The sequence below is a fragment of the Ranitomeya variabilis genome, chromosome 3, assembly GCF_051348905.1.
Source record: "Ranitomeya variabilis isolate aRanVar5 chromosome 3, aRanVar5.hap1, whole genome shotgun sequence".
NCBI classification, from domain to species: Eukaryota; Metazoa; Chordata; class Amphibia; order Anura; family Dendrobatidae; genus Ranitomeya; species Ranitomeya variabilis.
The window spans coordinates 717,743,276-717,762,346 of record NC_135234.1 but is presented as its reverse complement, the minus strand read 5'-3'; the positions used below and the strand labels follow the sequence as shown (position 1 = coordinate 717,762,346).

Sequence of the window (19,071 nt, the reverse complement as noted above, 5' to 3'; positions counted from 1 at the left end):
CAAAGCTGGAATGGGCTACAAAACCATAAGTAAGATGCTAGGTGAGAAGGAGACATCTGTTGCTGCAATAGTAAGAAGAAATACAAAATGACTGTCAATCGACATCGATTTGGGGCACCGTGCAAAATCTCACCTCGTGCGGTATCCTTGATCATGAAGAAGGTGAGAGATCAGACTAAAGCTACACGGGGGAACCTGTTAATGATCTCAAGGCAGCTGGGACCACAATCACAAAAAAAACATTGGTAGCACATTACGCTGTAAAGGTTTAACATCCTGCAATGCCCGCAAGGTCCCCCTGTTCAAGAAGGCACATGTATAGGCCCATCTGAAGTTTGCCAGTGAACACCTGGATGATTCTGTGAGTGATTGGGAGAAAGTGCTGTGTTCACATGAGACAAAAATTGAGCTCTTTGGCATTAACTCTTCTCGCCGTGTTCGGAGGAAGAGAAATGCTGCCTTTGACCCAAAGAACACCATCCCCACTGTCAAGCATGCAGGTGGAAACATTATGTTTTGGGGGTGTTTCTCTGCTAAGGGCACAGGACTACTTCACCGCATCAATGGGAGAATGGATGGAACCATGTACCATAAAATCCTGAGTGACAACCTCAAGCCAGTTGAAGCTCCGAGTTGCCAGGCGACAGTCCCAAAATCTTAATGATTTAAAGATGATCTGCAAAGAGGAGTGGACCAAAATTTCTCCTGACATGTGTGCAAACCTCATCATCAACTACAAAAAACATCTGACTGCTGTGTTTGCCAACAAGGTTTTTGCCAAGTATTAAGTCTTGTTTGCTAGAGAGATCAAATACTTGTTTCTCAGTACAAAAAGCAAATAAATTTATATAGTTTACACAATGTGATTTTCTGGATTTTATTTTTGATATTGATCTCTCAATGTTAAAACTAACCTACCCTTAAAATTATAAATTGTTCATGTCTTTGTCAGTGGGTAAACTTACAAAATCAGCAAGGGATCAAATACTTATTTCCCCCACTGTAATTGCTTACACCAAAATTTTTTAGGGGGCTTCATCTCAAAAGGGTTGAATAAATATGGACATGCCAATTTTTAGTTATTTGATCCCACAAATTTTATTTATGCCTATATTTTTCTCACTTCACCAACTTAGATTACTTGGTACTGATGCATCACAGACAACTCAAAGAGTATGGTGGCTCTCTTATAGAGAAACGAGGAACGCTTGTTTAGATATTAATTATATGTAGTTGTATCCTGAGGAAGAAGTGTGTTATGCTTCGAAACACATCGATACTGAAACAGCAAAATTGCAGCTCTTTGTATACTGGATCCTTATCATTTCTCCAGTACCGCGGAATAATCCACAAATTTTTCCTTTCTACTCGGATCTGGTCTGGTGACCTGTGAATCGGCAGCAGCCGATTGCTCATAAAATGTTGTGATACACAACTTAATCAGGTTAGCATATCCTGTTTTAAACTATTCATTTATTGTCAGATAAGACCCTATTTGTGCTTGTTTGCTGCCCAGCTCTCCCACAGAGGAGCATGGTGGGTCTCTTCTAGAGAAACCAAGTCTTAAGTATGGGACACTCGGGACTCGTTCAGTCTACAGCTAACTATTGTGTCTGGGGGCTTAACACTAGGACTACTGGACTCGTGACCCCGCCTAGAACTACTGAAAGGAGTCATTTTGACTCCTTGCTTGTTTTCGTTTATTTTTAGAGTTTCATTTGTGGTTATTTATTAATAATTATATTTTTTGTAATGTATTATTATTGTGAGATCCAACAGTAATGCTTTTGATTGTTTTTTTTCTGCTTTTCTTATTTTTCTACAGAAAATAACAATAATTATAATAGACGTTTTTCAAACATTTTTTTTTATTCAAGTGCACACATATAAACAACAACTGAAGAACAAAAAGCAGAGAAAATGTAGGTGGAGGAGCATAAAAATGAAAATATGGCGCAGAATTCACCTTCTAAACATTTGGTGTTTCGCATTTTAGGCATTGCCTTTGATTTATGGCAGTACATTGCCCACACAAAGACTTACCACAAGTCTTACAATTGCCGACAGATCTATTTTTCTTGCACTTTTCTTTGATCTGGCAAAATTTTGTTTGAACCATCACTTCTGAACATGTAGAAACTTGGGACGTGGAACCCTTTTCCCTATCTGTGACATAAGGACCACTCAACTCTCTCACAAGCGTTTGCAAAAATGCCTTGCGTGACATTTTTTGGTGGGTAATCTCCTTGAATATTATACATGCATTTATACCCGCAAAGTCTAAGGCTACGTTCACATTTGCGTTGTGCGCCGCAGCGTCGGCGCCGCAGCGCACAATGCAAACAAAAACGCGGCAAAACGCACGCTAAAACGCTGCGTTTTGCGCCGCATGCGTCGTTTTTGCCCGCAAGTTGGACGCAAAAAAAATGCAACTTGAAGCGTTTCTTGCGTCCAACGCTTGCGGCCATGCGGCGCAAAATGCAGCACAACGCATGTCCATGCGCCCCCATGTTAAGTATAGGGGCGCATGACGCATGCGGCGCCGCTGCGGCGCCCGACGCTGCGGCGCTGACCGCAAATGTGAACGTAGCCTTAGGCATTTTCAAATGCATGAACAGGCCATCTCCTTGTGGATGTTCGTGTGGTATATTTTCGTGCCATCTGATCCACTACATCTACTCCATATTTTGTTTCATTGTAAAACTTTACCGTTTCTGGAGTTTTTTTAGCGGAATCAGACGCAACAACAACATCTGGATGGACGGAACTCAAAATGACAACATTTTTGTTGGGCTTTCCTTGATATACTGTAAGTGTAAAATTGTCTTCATTTCTAAACACTTTAGTGTTGTACAATTCCTCTTTCATGGATTTTATTTCTTTAGGCACTTCTCGCCTTATCTTATTCAGTGTTCCCACGATGGTTGTTCCTTTGCTTTTTAGCTGTTTAGCTAATTTTACTGAAGTAAAATAATTATCAGTTGTAACATTGCGACCTTTATTCAAAAACGGGTCCAATAACTTCATTACCACATGGTCAGCTAAATGGTCCTCAGCACGGCGTGTGTCATCTTTGCCTAGATAAGGGAAGCCATTTGCCCGATATTTGCTCTCCTTATCAACAGCTAGCCAATATTTGTGGCCATATTTATCTGGTTTGGAAGGCATGTACTGCGTGAATGGACACCTAATTTTGCTTGGGAAAAGTTGCTCATCCACCGTTATGTATGGGCCAGGTTTGTAACACGCAATACAATTTTCAATAAACCTGTCCCACACAGTAGAAAATAGAGCAAACTTGTCCGTTTCCAGTCTCTCCGATCGAGTAGATTTCTCATCAAATCTGAGAAACCTCATAATTTCAACAAAGCGGTCCCTAGACATTGTCGCTTTGCAAAACGGTATTCCCCAGTCATTACACCAAATACTGCTAATCGAGTGACGGTTCGTGCCAGATATTCCACGAGCATAGAATATCGCAATGAATGCATCTAGCTCCTCATCAGATAGAGTAAACTGTAAATTATTGTTCCTGCATGCTTCTGCAAGCGTACAGTTCTTTATATGTGTCAATATATATGAATCAAAAAATAAACACCATGCGCTCAAAGGACTATCGATAATGATATTTCTTCTGGCGTATCCTGTAGGGCCAGGTGCTTCTCGAAGAATATTTTGGCTGTCACGCCTACCAGGCAAGTGTTGTCCAATTTCAACAGGTTTCCATTGAATACCATCCGCTGAAACTAGTATTCCTTCAGATTCGCCTTCTCTGGTGTTTGTTGTTGCATTACCTTCGCCGCCATCGTTATCTGTTGTTCTTTCATTTCTGGGACGTTTTGCTGATTTTTTCTGTCCACGACCAGGAGGATGGTCACGAGGCAACATAACTGCATGAGCCCGATCCCCAGTTGATGTGCTTGGAATATCTGGAAAAAAGTTGATGAATATTTAGAATTTTTGTTTTGTAAGGGTCCGTGCACACTGGCTGGATTAGCGGCGGAATATCCGACCGGATATTCTCACCACAATCCGCCCCGTACCTGCCCGCTCAGGTACAGAGCGGAGTTTCATACCTGAAGCTCCGCTCCAAACCCCGGGCTGGAGCCGCTGTCTGGGACGGAGCCGTGCTCGCGCGTAAGCAAGTGCTGCTCTGTCCCTGACAGCGGCTCCAGCCCGGGGTTCGGAGCGGAGCTTCAGGCATGAGCGGGCAGGTACGGCCTGTATTGCGGCAAGAATATCCAGATGGCTATCCAGCCAGAATTCTGCTAGTGTGCACAGGCCCTAACTCAGTGTGTGGAAGAACAAATAAATACACATAACTACTTACCTTCTGGATTTGTTCCTTCTGAGTCTTCAGATTCACTTGATATGTTCTGAGGAATGAAATCTTCATCACTGTCAGAATCAAATACATGTTCCTGCAATTCGGATTCCGATTCATCCTCCGGTATGGATTGCAAAGTAGCCAGAATATCCTGAGGCTTTATCAAACGTCTTCTCTCCATATTCCTCACAAATTCCATAATTCTATATAGTTCCCTGCTGAAAAATAGAAATGAAATGAAAACTAAAAGAAATAATAACTGTTCTGCCACCTTCAAAAGTAGGTGGGCTGAATCATTTGACAGACAGCTAAACTATTTCATAACAATTCATACCTGTATGAGTCTTCAGAGCTCGTATGTCTGCGTCTGTTCTCTTTGTCTCTTCAGCTGAACTGAAAGTAAAGTTACTATCCAGAATACTGTCTCCTGCTAGGACCTTAGAAAAACACCACCCTTCATTAGCATAAGATAAGAGCCTAGAGTAAACAAGCTATTTTGTTCAGCATTACACAGTAATACAAGCAGGTAAAACACAAGGAAAATGTGAAAAGTTGACATGTAAATTGAACTACATCTATATGAACATCAGGGTAAATAAGACAGAGTGAAAAAATTATGCACAAAACTTTATAGCAACATTTAGTGACAAAAGGACCTCAAAATATAGTAGGGAGTCAAAATGACTCCCTTCAGTAGTTCTTGGTAAATTTTGAAAAAAACGCGCAAATTTCTAGTGTTAAGAGATGTCATGGTACAATCATTGCAAATAAAGAAGCTGCTATATATCCAGGATACTGCTGGAGGTTTGCGGCATGGACCTCTGAAGCCATATTAGTGCAGGCTGTATGGCAGTACAATTAGTAAAATGATATGGGTGGCACAAAAAACTCATATGTGTTCACACAGAGCTTCTGCAGCAAGTAATGCCCACTGTACAGAGTCTTTGCTGGTATTTTACTATATGTTTGCCGGAGGCGATTCATATAAATGCACAGTAAAAGAAATTCATTAAGAAGATGATCAACTTCTAAATAAAACAGCATCCTGTAACTGTATCCCGCTGCTCTATATTTCACCGTGTCCTGGCCTGGATCTCCCACAGTTTAGGATGTCAGCAGAGCAGCAGGTTAAGTTACAAGTGTCATTGTTTAACACAGGTTAATCTATTATCCCAAGAAGAACAGAAGGGTGTAACAAGCGAAACACGGTGCCCATAACCCTGTCCGGTATGATCCCCAGCAGCTGCCAGGAGCAAACAATGCAATTTCTACAGTGAAAACCATAGCAAAATCATTGTGTGACTCACAGCATTTTGGCCATGGTAATGCATGAACGACAGTCACCCCGAAGGGATGTAAATAGCGGGAACTTGTAGGCATATGGCCCAGATACTGGGTGTTATCAGAGTTACAACTAAGCTACAGTGTCTTAAGGTACCGTCACACTAAGCGACGCTGCAGCGATAGCGACAGCAATGCCGATCGCTGCAGCGTCGCTGTGTGGTCGCTGGAGAGCTGTCACACAGACCGCTCTCCAGCGACCAGCGATGCCGAGGTCCCCGGGTAACCAGGGTAAACATCGGGTTGCTAAGCGCAGGGCCGCGCTTAGTAACCCGATGTTTACCCTGGTTACCAGCGTAAAAGTTAAAAAAACAAACAGTACATGCTCACCTGCGCGTCCCCCAGCCTCTGCATCCTGACGCTGACTGAGCTCCGGCCCTAACAGCAGAGTGGTGACGTCACCGCTGTTGCTTTCACTTTCAGTTTAGGGCCGGCGCTTTAGTGTCAGGAAGCAGAGGCTGGGGGACGCGCAGGTGAGTATGTACTGTTTGTTTTTTTAACTTTTACGCTGGTAACCAGGGTAAACATCGGGTTACTAAGCGCGGCCCTGCGCTTAGTAACCCGATGTTTACCCTGGTTACCAGTGTAAAATATCGCTGGTATCGTCGCTTTTGCTGTCAAACACGGCGATACACGGCGACCTAGCGACCAAATAATGTGCAGACCTTCTAGCAGCGACCAGCAATTTCACAGCGGGATCCAGATCGCTGCTGCGTGTCAAATTCAGCGATATCGCCATCCAGGTCGCTGCAACGTCACGGATTGCTGGCGATATCGCCTAGTGTGACGGTACCTTTAGCCTGGGTATGTGGCTAAAGGTGTAAGGCAGAAGAATACATTGTTTGCCTCTTCAGGCTGAGTTCACACGTAGCAGAATTGCCGTGGAAATATCCGCGGCAATTCTGCGCCTCCTGCCGCGGGTATATCGCATGCAGAATTTGCATGCATATACCCGCAGAAAACTAGCGTTTTGCAAGCATAATTAGCTTGCAGAATGCTAGAGTTTTCCAAGCGATCTGTAGCATCGCTTGGAAAACTGTTTGACAGGTTGGTCACACTTGTCAAACATAGTGTTTGACAAGTGTGACCAACTTTTTACTATAGATGCAGCCTATGCAGCATCTATAGTAAAAGATAGAATGTTAAAAATAATAAAAAAAAATTAAAAAAAGGCTATACTCACCTCAGCGGCTTCCGTTCCTAATGCTGTGTGTTCAGGACCTTCCATTGACGTAGCGGTCATGTGACCGCGACGTCATCGCAGGTCCTTCACACACACCTCGGAAGCTGCTGAGAAGGTCGGGCCGCCAGAAGGTGAGTATATCGCCATTTTTTATTTTAATTCTTTTTTTTTTAACCACTTATATGGTGTCCAGTCCGTGGAGGAGAGTCTCCTCTCCTCCACCCTGGGTACCAACCGCACATGATCTGCTTGTTTCCCGCATGGTGTGCACAGCCCCGTGCGGGAAGTAAGCAGATCAATGCACTCCTATGTGTGCAGAATCGCCGCGATTCCACAATTTTAATGAACATGCTGCGTTTTTTTCTGGATTGCGATTCCGCTCAGGAAAAAAATGCAGCATGTGCACAAAAAATGCGGATTGCATTGTTACATAGGATGCTTAATGTTAGCGTTTTTTTCGCGGTTTTATAGCGTTTTTATAGCGAAAAACCGCGAAAAAAACACAAAAAATCTGCTACGTGTGCACACAGCCTCATCCTGTTCTATTGAGCAGTATAAACAAGACTCAAGGATTTTTTAATCTTTGCCCCCAAGTGAAGGATTGTCCTGTCTCCCGTAACCAATGACCTTCCACATCCCATCAGATTTATTGATAGCACATCAAGGCCACTCATCTTGGGGCAACTTCATATATTACAATTTGCAGGTATAAATTTCAGGTCAAAGACTTGTATTTGGGCCTTGATGGAATGCCTGCCAGGGCCATGGGGTACTCGGTACTGGGCCGGTACTTAAAGTGATGTGTCACGGTGGCAGTGTTCCGGTCTGTGGCCTTGGGTGACCAAGTTAAAGAGGATGGTCTTTAAAGAGGTATTTGAATAAAGTTTGTTCGTGACGCCACCTTTGGTATTCGGTCAGGGATGACTGATGCTGCTTAAAGGGGTCCTCTGGGGTGATGTTGTGGCAGCAGGGATGGTATGGCTTCCCACAGGTGAAGCTGGGTCCCCAGGGCTTCCGGTGTATAGATAAAGATGGTAGGTAGTGTAGCAAGAAACGGAGGACACAGGGTTGCAGTCTCTTTACCTTTTTACTGTAGAATTCAGGCAGCCACCGTCCAGGGTACCAGATCACGGGTGCTGGTGTGGTCTGGATGGCTTGGAAGCGAGTTGGGAATCCCCCTAACCAGGTGGGGTTGGAATCCTTCCTTCTAGCGCTGTGTTGTAGTCCCTTGCTGCCTTAGGCCTCACACAAGGTCCTCACATTTTCTCTCTGTCCTCCTTGCAGGTAAGACACTAACCCGCATGACAGGTAGCTCGAGGCTTTTTACAGGGTCTCTATCATGACCCGTGCTCTCTGTGCTACTGTGTCTTCAGGTGTGATGGTGGACATGTGACTTGAAATCCAGCTGTTTGCTGGTTTCTGCTGTAAGACATAATGTACTGCACAACTTCGGTCTTCCGGCTACCAGTATTTGCGCTTCAGCTCTCCTCCAGCTCCTTACTCTTCTTTGCTTCTTTTCCTCCTTCACGCGCTCTACAACTTATTCTGCTTTCCTTTCTCTCTTTCCAGGAGCTGCAGCACCTCACGTGGCTGCACGGCGCCTCACTTTTTCTCTGCTCTGTTCCTCTGACAGACTGCTCCAGACTCCTGTCTGGCACCAACTAACTTACTCCTCCTCCAGACCAGAATATATATCTATATCTAGGGAAGCTCCCCTGAAACCGGATTCAGAGCTCCCCCTTCTGGCCTGGAGTAAGAACATATTGCATGTTTGTGATTACCTGCCAAAAGAGATCCTTCCTCGCTTGACATCACTCTCCCCGTGAGGAAAGCAATGTCACTGTAACAACCAGGAACCTGGGGTGTTACAATGACATGGAGTGCCATTGAGGGTAGAGGCATTATTTACAGATTAGAAAAATTCCGATAATGGTGTACATATGATATACAGCCATGAGAAAAAGTAAGTACACCCTTATTGAATTATATGGTTTTACATACTTTCTGGCAAATACAAATAACGCACAATTACATACTTCCCATCCTAATTCCATAAAAATTAAAAGGGTAAGTAGCAGCCAGGTGCTGATAATCAAATGTCATGATTAATTGGTCATAAGAAACTCTTACCTCTTCTATAAAAGCAGAAGTTTAGGCAGATTGCTGGTCTGAAGCATTTTCAGTTGTTTCACACTTTTTTGTTAAGTATATAATTCCACATGTGTTAATTCATAGTTTTGATGCCTTCAGTGTGAATGTACAATTTTCATAGTCATGAAAATACAGAAAAATGTTTAAATGAGAAGGTGTGTCCTAATTTTTGGTCTGTACTGTACTTCTCTCTGTACTTGCTCCAGTCTTTTTTAAAATGTAGTATCCAGAACTAAACAGTATTCCAGATGAGGTCTTCTCTTAATACATCCCAGAACTGTGTTTGCCTCTTTTGCTGCTGCATCACACTGTTGACTCATGTGCAGTCTGTGATCTGTTAATATATCCAAGTCTTTTTTCGCATGTGCTGTTGCTTAGTCCTATTCCTCCCATTCTGTAGATGTAATTTTTTGTGTTTCTTGCCTTGATGTAGAATCTTGCATTCCTCTCTGTTAATTACCATTCGATTAGTCGCTGCCCATTGTTCAAGGTTATCTAGATCCTTCTGAATCTTAGCTTTATATCGTCTGCAAATTTGATTTGTTTACCTTCAGTTTCCTTATCTAGATCATTTATAAAAATGTTGAACAACACTGGCCCAGGATAGAGCCTTGTGGTGCTTCACTTGAAACACTATTTCAACTGGATGTGCAAGCATTTATTACCACTCTTTGAGTACAACCACTTAGCCAGTTATAAATCCTCCTAACTGTAGCCTTGTCAATCCCATACTTGTTCACTTTTTCCAATAAAGATAGTATGAGATACTTTATCAAATGCTTTGCTGAAGTCAAGATATATTATATCTACAGCATTTTCCTGATACACCCAGTTAGTGATTCCATCATAGAAGGAAATTAGATTAGTCTGGCATGACTTGTTTGCTAGAAACCCATGCTGTCTTTGGTTAATTACTGTATTCTTATCCAAGTACTTACATACATGCTGTTTAATAATTTGTTCAAATATAGAGGTATAGAGGTAAGGCTCACTGGCCTGTAATTTCCTGGCTCCATTTCCTTTCCTTTTTTGGAGATAGGGACAACATTTGCCCTTCTCTAATCTTTTGGGACTTCTCCTGTTCTCCAGGAATTTTCAAAGATTGTAGCTAGTGGTTCTGCAATTTCCTCTGCTAACTCTTTCAGTATCCTAGGATGTAATTCATCTGGGCCAGGATATTTTAATTAATTTAAATTAGCTAAGTGTTCTTTCACCATCTCTCTGTTTATAGAAAGTGCAGATTATTTTATTCCTTGCGTGGCACCATGAAGATCATTTGATGTTACAATTGCTTTCTTAGAAAACACAGATGCAAAATAGGAATTTAAAAGTTCAGCCCACTCAACACCATTTTTGACCACTTCCCACTTTTCATCCTGTAAAAATCCTATAGCATCTTTTACTTTTCTTTTGCTTGACATACCCAAAAACCTTTTTTATTGCTTTTGGTCTCCCTTGAAAGCCTCACTTCATTACTGGCTTTAGCTCTTCTAACGCTTGCCCTGCATTCCCTGCAGACAGCATTATATTTTTCTTTAGATATGCCCCCCCTTTCTATTTGATATTTATTTTTATTTATTTATTTTACTCACTTATATAGTGTCATGAATTCCACAGCGCTTTACAGACATTATCAGCACTGTTCCCATGCTGGCTCATTATCTAAATTCCCAATCAGTATGTCTTTGGAGTGTGGAAAGAAGCTGGAGAAAACCAACGAAAACACAGGGAGCATATATAAACTCCTTGCAGATGTTGTCCTTTGTTGGAGTTGAACCCAGAACCCCAGAGCTGCAAAGCAACAGTGCTAACCACTGAGTCAATGTGCTGCCCAGATTCATTTCTTTTTTCATTTTTAGGAAGTGTTTAAGTTCTTGTTCTTCCATCCTGGTCTCTTTAAATGCTTCCAATTCTTCCTTCTTTTTGGTATTGTTACTGATTGTGCCTTGAGAATTTTGTTTATCAAAATCTCCCATCCTTCTCGGACATTTCTGTCCTTTAGAACATCCAGCCATTGGACCTTTCCTACCCTCTTTCTGAGTCCATTAAAATCTGCCTTTCTGAACTCCAACCTAAAAATCTGAGTCCTCACAGGTCTTCCTCCTCTTGTAATCCAAAACTTGAGGATAGCATGATCATGATAAATTCCCAGCCACTTTTAGGGTATGTGCACATGTCCGGATTTCTTGCAGAAATTTCCTGAAGAAAACCGGAAATTTTCTGCAAGAAATCCACCTTTTTTTTTTTTGCGTTTTTTTTTCTTTTTTTTTCGCGGTTTTTTTAGCATTCTGCAAGCGTAATTAGCTTGCAGAATGCTAAAGTTTTCCAAGTGATCTGTAGCATCGCTTGGAAAACTGACTGACAAGTTGGTCACACTTGTCAAACATACTGTTTGACAAGTGTGACCAACTTTTTACTATAGATGCTGCTTATGCAGCATCTATAGTAAAAGATAGAATGTTTAAAAATAATAAAAAAAATAAAGAAATGCTTATACTCACCTGCAGACAGCTGATCTCAGCGGCGTCCGTTCCTATAGCTGGTGTGTGTGCGCAGAACCTTCCATGATGTCGCGGTCACGTGAGCGGTCACATGACCGGTCTCGCGACCAATCACAGGACCGCGACGTCATCGCAGGTCCTTCACCGCACACCAGCTATAGGAACCGAAGCGGCAGCATGCACCTGAGAGGCGGGAAGACATCGAAGGTGAGTATATCACTATTTTTTATTTGAATTCTTTTTTTTTGACCAATTATATGGTGCCCAGTCCGTGGAGGAGAGTCTCCTCTCCTCCACCCTGGGTACCAACCGCACATAATCTGCTTACTTCCCGCATGGTGTGCACAGCCCCGTGCTGGAAGTAAGCAGATCAATGCACTCCTAGGTGTGCGGAATCCCCGCAATCCGCATTTTTTAATGAACATGTTGCTTTTTTTTCCGCTATGCGATTTTTTTCGCGGAAAAAATCGCAACATTTGCACAAAAAATGCGGAATACCCTCTAAATAATAGGAGGCATATGTAAGCGTTTTTTTCGCGTTTTTATCACGTTTTTATAGCGAAAAAAACGCGAAAAATCCTGAACGTGTGCACATGGCCTTACTTTCTCAACCATTTCCTCCCTGTTGGTAAGAAGATGGCAGAATCTCTTGTTCTATCTTCTACCTTTTGAAAGATAAAGTTATCAGCGAGAGAAGATAAGAATTTTCTGGCCCCATTACCTTCGCTGTGCTGCTGCCCTGCAATCTGTGATCCCCACTATGCTCCCAAATCTCACTCCTGTGTAGACGTACTTCACTCCATACGCCCGAGTCATCGGCAATTTTTGGCCTCGCCTCGTACATACCCATAACAGTATTTTACTCTGTGCTCAGAATAGGCCATGAGTCTCACAGACAGAATATAGGAACTTGTTTTTAAAACTGTTGTGTATATGGCTCAATTAAACTATGTGTCAGTGTGCTGTCCGAGAAAAAACGAACAGGACTAGGATGTGTCACATGGATGCTTGCATGTAGTAGAAAAGTTTTCAAGCTGGACACACAATTTAGGAAACTGACATTTTTTTCCTGAATCATCTTTTGTATAGCTTTTTCACTAATTTCTTGTTTTATCCAACAGTTTTGGCCTAATGTTTTTCTTCTAATGCTTTTCCCATGGTTTTTGTGACATCTTTTTTACTGTCATTTTTCGGACTTTTTTTTCACTCACCTGAATATCGAAGAAACCACTAGCAGGAAAAACTATGGCAAAACGCTTTAAAAGACGTCTGGGCATCTTGTGAGGTTTCCCATTGACTTGTATTGCAATATAAAGTCATTTTTCCATAGAAATCTATATGGGCATTCTTTTGAGCATTTTATGATACATTTTTCAGTCAGTTTCCGCTGCGCAGTCCATCTGAAAAAAGACGTTGTGTGCACGTTTCTTAACTCTGTATAAAATTCCTTAGTCTTCCAGCTCAAGTGTCTTTGAACTGAAGGTATTCATTAAGTGGCTTTCATGTTCATTGTATTAAGACATTACATCCATGATGACACTTCTGTCTTGTACTTGACTATTTCACTGTGATCACTAATTATTACATCTCCATAGAGAAGATGCACATTACTAAGCAATCAATAACTAAGGAATCAATAGCAAATGTCAAAAGGACAGTATTTATCCTATTTAACCTAATTCACAAAAAACACCCAACTGCTGCACGTAGCAGAGGAGATCACTGAAAATACTCTAGTGAACAGGTAAAATAGATGTTCAAAAGCAGAACTCAATGTACAAAAATGGCAATATTGTTTCTTTACATATCACAATTTTTTACTAAAAATAAAAAATTAGAAATTTTGCAATTTTCACACTGGCCACTGGGGTTTTTTAGACTCTTACTTCCTGTTCTTTCAGGAAATGCACATTTATATTAGGAGCAATATACAAACCCCAACCCCATCTATTGTTTTGACACATGTAATGAGTGTGTGAAAAGGTAATTGTGAAGGGATGGGGAGCACAGTCAGCTGTCATTGTAATGGTTCCTTTATGGCCAGTGTAAAAATTGGAATATTACTCATTTTGTTTTTTTAATACAGATCATGATCTAAAAAAAAAATTGGCAAATTTTAAAAAATATGTAATTTTCCTTTTACACATTTCCTTTAATGTGCATTTACAATAACCGATAATTAAAAATGAGCATTCCTAGGTCTCCGATCACTCAATGAATGAGCAAAACAGTTGATCTTTAAGTGACTTGACTTTTAAACCAGCTTGAAAACCATTATTCTTGACAGCACGTCATCCCATGTCACCCCATGCTGGAGACAACAATGATATTGTATGTGCACAGAATGATCATATTAACAATCATTCTGTGAGCATGGAAGTGCGGTCGGCCTATCTAAACAGGCTATTATACCACCACTAATCAGCTTACATGTAGACGATCGGGGTTCGTTTAACACCAACGATCAGCCACTGGAAATGTTCCCTTATACTTAGCTGTTCTGGAGACTATTTTTCTTTTTTTCATTCTTATGGTTAAAAACAGCATTTTGCACGACTGCCTACTCATAGTCCAGACCACCTGCTGAGAACATATGTTGCATAATATTATGTTTGGAAATGTTACAAAAGTTTACAGATTGGAGCCTACCACAGATCACAGGCTTTGGTCATGTCTACAGGAAAGCTGACTCCCATGGGCAACAAAAAGGTGCAGAAGTAGCTGTTGCAACCATGGCTTGGTGCTTCGATGACCCCCTCTACCAAATTAGAAAACTCTAGTATAAATGGTATTTGGTAGGTAGTGACATTGTAACATTGGGAACCAAAAGTTTAATGTTAAGGGAACTTTCCAAGTCTTTAACACTAATAACCTTTCTCCATAGGACTCTCGGTACACCCAAAGATCAGCTGATTGAAGGGGCACCAGACATTGAAAGTGGCATAAGATGTGAATGGTACTGCAAGCTCTCTCCTGTTTCCTGGTATGGGTAAGATCTACACAATGTACACAGCTTTCGATTCACATTTAATCAGCTGATCTGTAGAGGTGCTGGAAGTCGGCACCCACGCAGATCAGCTATTATAGTCCTAAGGATAGATCATTAATATTAAAGCCTCCAAAATCCATTAAAGCACCTGTTAAATAGTCGTACTCTAACAATGAAATCGGCTGACCAGCGCCACTCAATTCCGTATGATGTGTCTCCTACACATACCTGCTGAAGTAGATGATGGTCAAGCTGGCTAACTAAATAAAATTCGGTCAATTAGCCTGAGAGTTTTTGTTTTTGGATTACTCTGGATAATACATTATGGGACGGACTCCAAAATTGCTATTACAGGCCCTATTAATTTTAACCCCATATCTGTAATCATATATCTGAATGCTTTCGCTTAAAAGACATTGAAAGTGGTGGACCACCAGTAGGGATTCAGTAAGAAAAACAACAATGTAATAACTGCACCTGTTTCCGAACCTGTCGCTCAAGCTTTGCTGTAAATCACAGTGCTGCACCTAGAATGGACTGAGATAACACTATATGGCTGACTGATGTCTCATCCAACAGGTTGTGTAGCAGCTGTGGGAAGATGGACAATAATTTATGAAACCATTCATTTAAAATGTCCATTTCACCTAAAAATACTACCCAACAGTGCACCTCCTGATGACAGCTGGTTGTGGGATCCCCAACAGCCAGACCACTCCAGGCATAATTTTTTCTCATCGGGACTGGTTATCTGAGCTGGAGAAGGGCAATCCTCAATATTATGATCTTTATTAGTACAGAGGTGTATGCAAAAACTCCTAGGACCACCACCCACCATGCATCATTTATATAACCAGAGTCTTCTTAAGGTGCAGACAAGGGGTAGTGCTTCTCCTCAGTGAACAGCATCCTGGTAAAATTCTACTTCTGTCCCCACTTATAGCTACTGCCTTGTCCAATGGAGCATACACACTAATAAATATATATGGAAAAAAGCATTAACCAGCATGCAAGAGGGAAGGAAAAAAGATACACTTGCACTTGTTCAACACAGCCCTGTGTCTTTAGGGGACCCTCAGGGTCCATGTCATATGCTGCAGGATTTGAAGGAGGACTAGCAACAGCAGGTGGAATTGGAGGAGGACGTAGACTTGGCGCAGGTAGGGGATGAGGCAGTCAGAATGAAAATGTTGATGACCACATCACTGGCCATGACAACCAGCGTCGCAGTGGAATTGATAGTGAAACAATGGGACCTTTGGTCATGCTGGAGGGAATGGCAAGCTGTATGTTGCAATGCTTGTGGAGGACAGGTATATTGTTAACATGAAGCAAAATGATCACTATTGGATAGCCACTTTTAGACTCTCACTATAAAAGCAAAAGGGGGGATTTTTTTTCAGGGTAGGAAAGGGAATCTGAAATGACTTCCTTCCAGTATAACCTTGATTGCCTGCTTTCACCAAGCAAACTCCTGCTGTCTGCACAATGATCCAGCAGACCCCACTCTTATCCATGCAGGCACAACGGTAAGGATAGCCAGGTTCAGTCGTATCTAGACTGTGTTGTTTCTCAGGCAGATACAATGAGCCCTGATACCATGGATTTCTGGGTCGTCATATTAGACTAGTGGCATAAACTAGCCCAATTTGCTTTGGGAGAACTGTCATGTCCAGCCTTCAGAGTCATGTCAGAGAGGGTTTTCAGTGCGATAGGAGGATTTGTCACATCAAAGCGGACCAGATTATTTGCCACAAGTGGGGACAATTTAACATTTGTCAGATTGATGACAATGATTAAATCAGCCATACCATCTGTCTGCCTACCTCATTGTCTGATGACTGTCGACTACACTTTTCTGCTGTCACCAGCACCAATGGACCAAGCTTAGCTGGGAATCTACTTCTTGTCCATCTTGTTAACTAAACTGTAGTGCTGCTGAGGCTGCCATTGCTGGCCCAAAACCTCCAACATCTCATAGCCTGCCTCATCCTAACCCTCTGCTGTGTGTCACGATTCCTCCAATGTGTCTGGGCACAGTGATTGACAGCTCTGCCGTCCATTTTAGGGCAAGGTGTGCTGAGTTCTGAGCATGGTGATGGACAGCTGAGCCATCCAATTGAATGATGAGACGTGCTGAGCTGTATCTTGACTGACAGTTTAGCCACCCAATCAGGACCAGTGCATACTGGGGCTTCATCCATGTGTGTTCTGTTCTGAGTAATTGCCTGGCTATTTAGCCAGCTCTGTGCCTTCATTGCTGCCAATGGCAGATTTGCGCAAAGGTGTGTGTATGTGCTCTGTACGCCTAGTCTTCTATTTTGATCTTTGTTACTCGACCTTGGATTAGTCTTTGACCTTGCGTTTGCCAAGCCCTTTTGTTGTGATCCACTACCTTCTTGGAATTCTGACCCCAGACTATGACCTAACTACAACTTTGTTTCACCCCTCAGTCTATAATGTCCTGTCCTGGCTGTTGACCTTGGACCTCTTGAATACCCAGCCTTGTGGCTTGTCTGTGAATAATGAATAGCGTCACATTGTGCTGCTCCTGCCACAGCCACTATACAGCTATGCCAGCCACATACCTCCTGACTTCCCACTTTGTGTCATAGTGCTAGACTGTACTGCTGCTGTTGGGGCTGCCAATATCTCCTTGACTGTCCTAACTTTCTACCATGCTGCTTTTGCCACAGCCACTGTACAGTCATGCCAGTCACACATCTGGCTTACCACTATTTTATAGTGCTACAGTACTTCTGATGCTGGGAAATGTACTCATGTTTTTGCATCTTCAAGAAATAGCTCCCAGAATAGGGCTAATGGCTCCTACTCACTTGCGCGAGACTCGGATGAGTCTCGTATGTTAATACCCGGAGCTGCTGCTGGCAATCAGATCGGAGGGTGCGGCCGCATAGGAATACATGCAGCCGCACGCTCCGCTCCAGAGAGCGGGGTGCAGTGCCAGGTATTGCCATGCGAGACTCATCCGAGTCTCGCGCAAGCGAGTAGGAGCCCTTATTGTTGAAAAAGTGCAGTGACCACAAGCGTTCAAAAATACTCCTGTTGTGTTCCAGAGAAAATAGATAATTTTTTAACCTTCTAGTTTAGACGTCATCACTTCTTCACATTCAATACAGTACAGTATACCTGTGCTGTTTATTGGAAATTCTGGGAATAAAACATTTGTTGAACTACATTCTAATTTTTACAGCTATTTAAAGCTTTTCTGACCCTCAGGGTATGTGTCCACGGTCAGTAAACGCTGCTTGTTTGACGCTGCGCAGAGCTGCAGCGTCAAACACGCAGCGTCCAGATGTTCCAGCATAGTGGAGGGGATTTTATGAAATCCCGTGTCCACTATGCGTGGAAACACGCATACGACTTCCCTGCGACTCTGGACATGCTGCGTGTCTTTTCAGATCGCAGCATGTCCGTGCTACCTGCGGCGACGCTGCGTCGCCGCAAGTAATATCACAGGGCGCTATGCGAGGGTGCGATGATCCCGGATGTGTACAGTTAACACATCCGGCATCATCGCGTCCCAGAAAGGGGGCGGGGCTTAGCGCCGAGCGGCTTAGCCGCTCCGGCGATACCGCCGGCCATCCTGACCGTGGACACGTACCCTCATACTCAGGGCCAGCGTCACCACCTGACGCATCCAGGCAAGTTTCCCGGGGCCCTGGACAAACGGCAGGGCCCACTCGCCGTCGAGACACTGACACACCATGGGGCCCGTGAGTCAGCTGGCAGGATTATGTGGTGTCCATAATACTGTATGGAGGATTATGTGGTGCCTATAATACTGTATGGAGGACTATGTGGTGCCTACAATACTGTATGGAGGACCATGTGGTGCCCATAACACTGTATGGAAGACTATGTGGTGCCCATAATACTGTATGGAGGACTATTTGGTGCCCATAACACTGTATTGAGGACTATGTGGTGCCCATAACACTGTATGGAAGACTCTGTGGTGTCCAAAATACTGTATGGAGGACTTTAAGGTGCCCATAATACTGTATGGAGGACTATGTGGTGTCCATAACACTGTATGGAGGACTATAATGTCCGGTCTAATATGATAAGTCTGCAGTCACTCTGTGCGCTGAGAGCATTCGTCAGATTCTGAGCTATTGTAGAATTTACAGTAGATATCACTCATGTAATGTAAGAAGTGAAATCTTTGGCATTGTATTATACCTATATTTCTCTGCCATATCTTTGCATCATAAATCGTGGTATATGATAGATGGGCGCACTGAGACGTTATCGACCGGGGCCCATGGAAACCTGGAGTCATCCTTACTATTACTAAAGAGCAGTAGGTAGTAATTTCACACTATTGTCAGTGTCCTATTAGGGTATGTGCACACTTTGAGCATTTGCAGCAGATTTTTCTGTAGCAAAAAAACTCAACGTTGATGCATTTTTACCTGCGTGTTTTCCTCAGTCATTTGAATGGGTGAAAAATGTTGCAAGAACATTGAAAGAATTGACATACTGCAGACACTTTGATTATTCAAATCTGCAATAAAAAAAATAATCAGCATGTGCCTGAGATTTCAGCAAAAAC

At 42.6% G+C, this 19,071-nt stretch overlaps 1 long non-coding RNA gene across 1 annotated transcript; it reads right to left on the bottom strand.

Annotated features, from left to right (window-relative positions):
* Window positions 1-3,391: 3,391 nt before the first annotated feature.
* Window positions 3,392-4,978, bottom strand: LOC143818556 (uncharacterized). Its single transcript, XR_013224605.1, has 3 exons — window positions 4,662-4,978; window positions 4,331-4,545; window positions 3,392-3,929 (listed from the first exon to the last, which is right to left on the bottom strand). It is a non-coding gene; the product is annotated as an uncharacterized LOC143818556 (long non-coding RNA).
* Window positions 4,979-19,071: the final 14,093 nt, after the last annotated feature.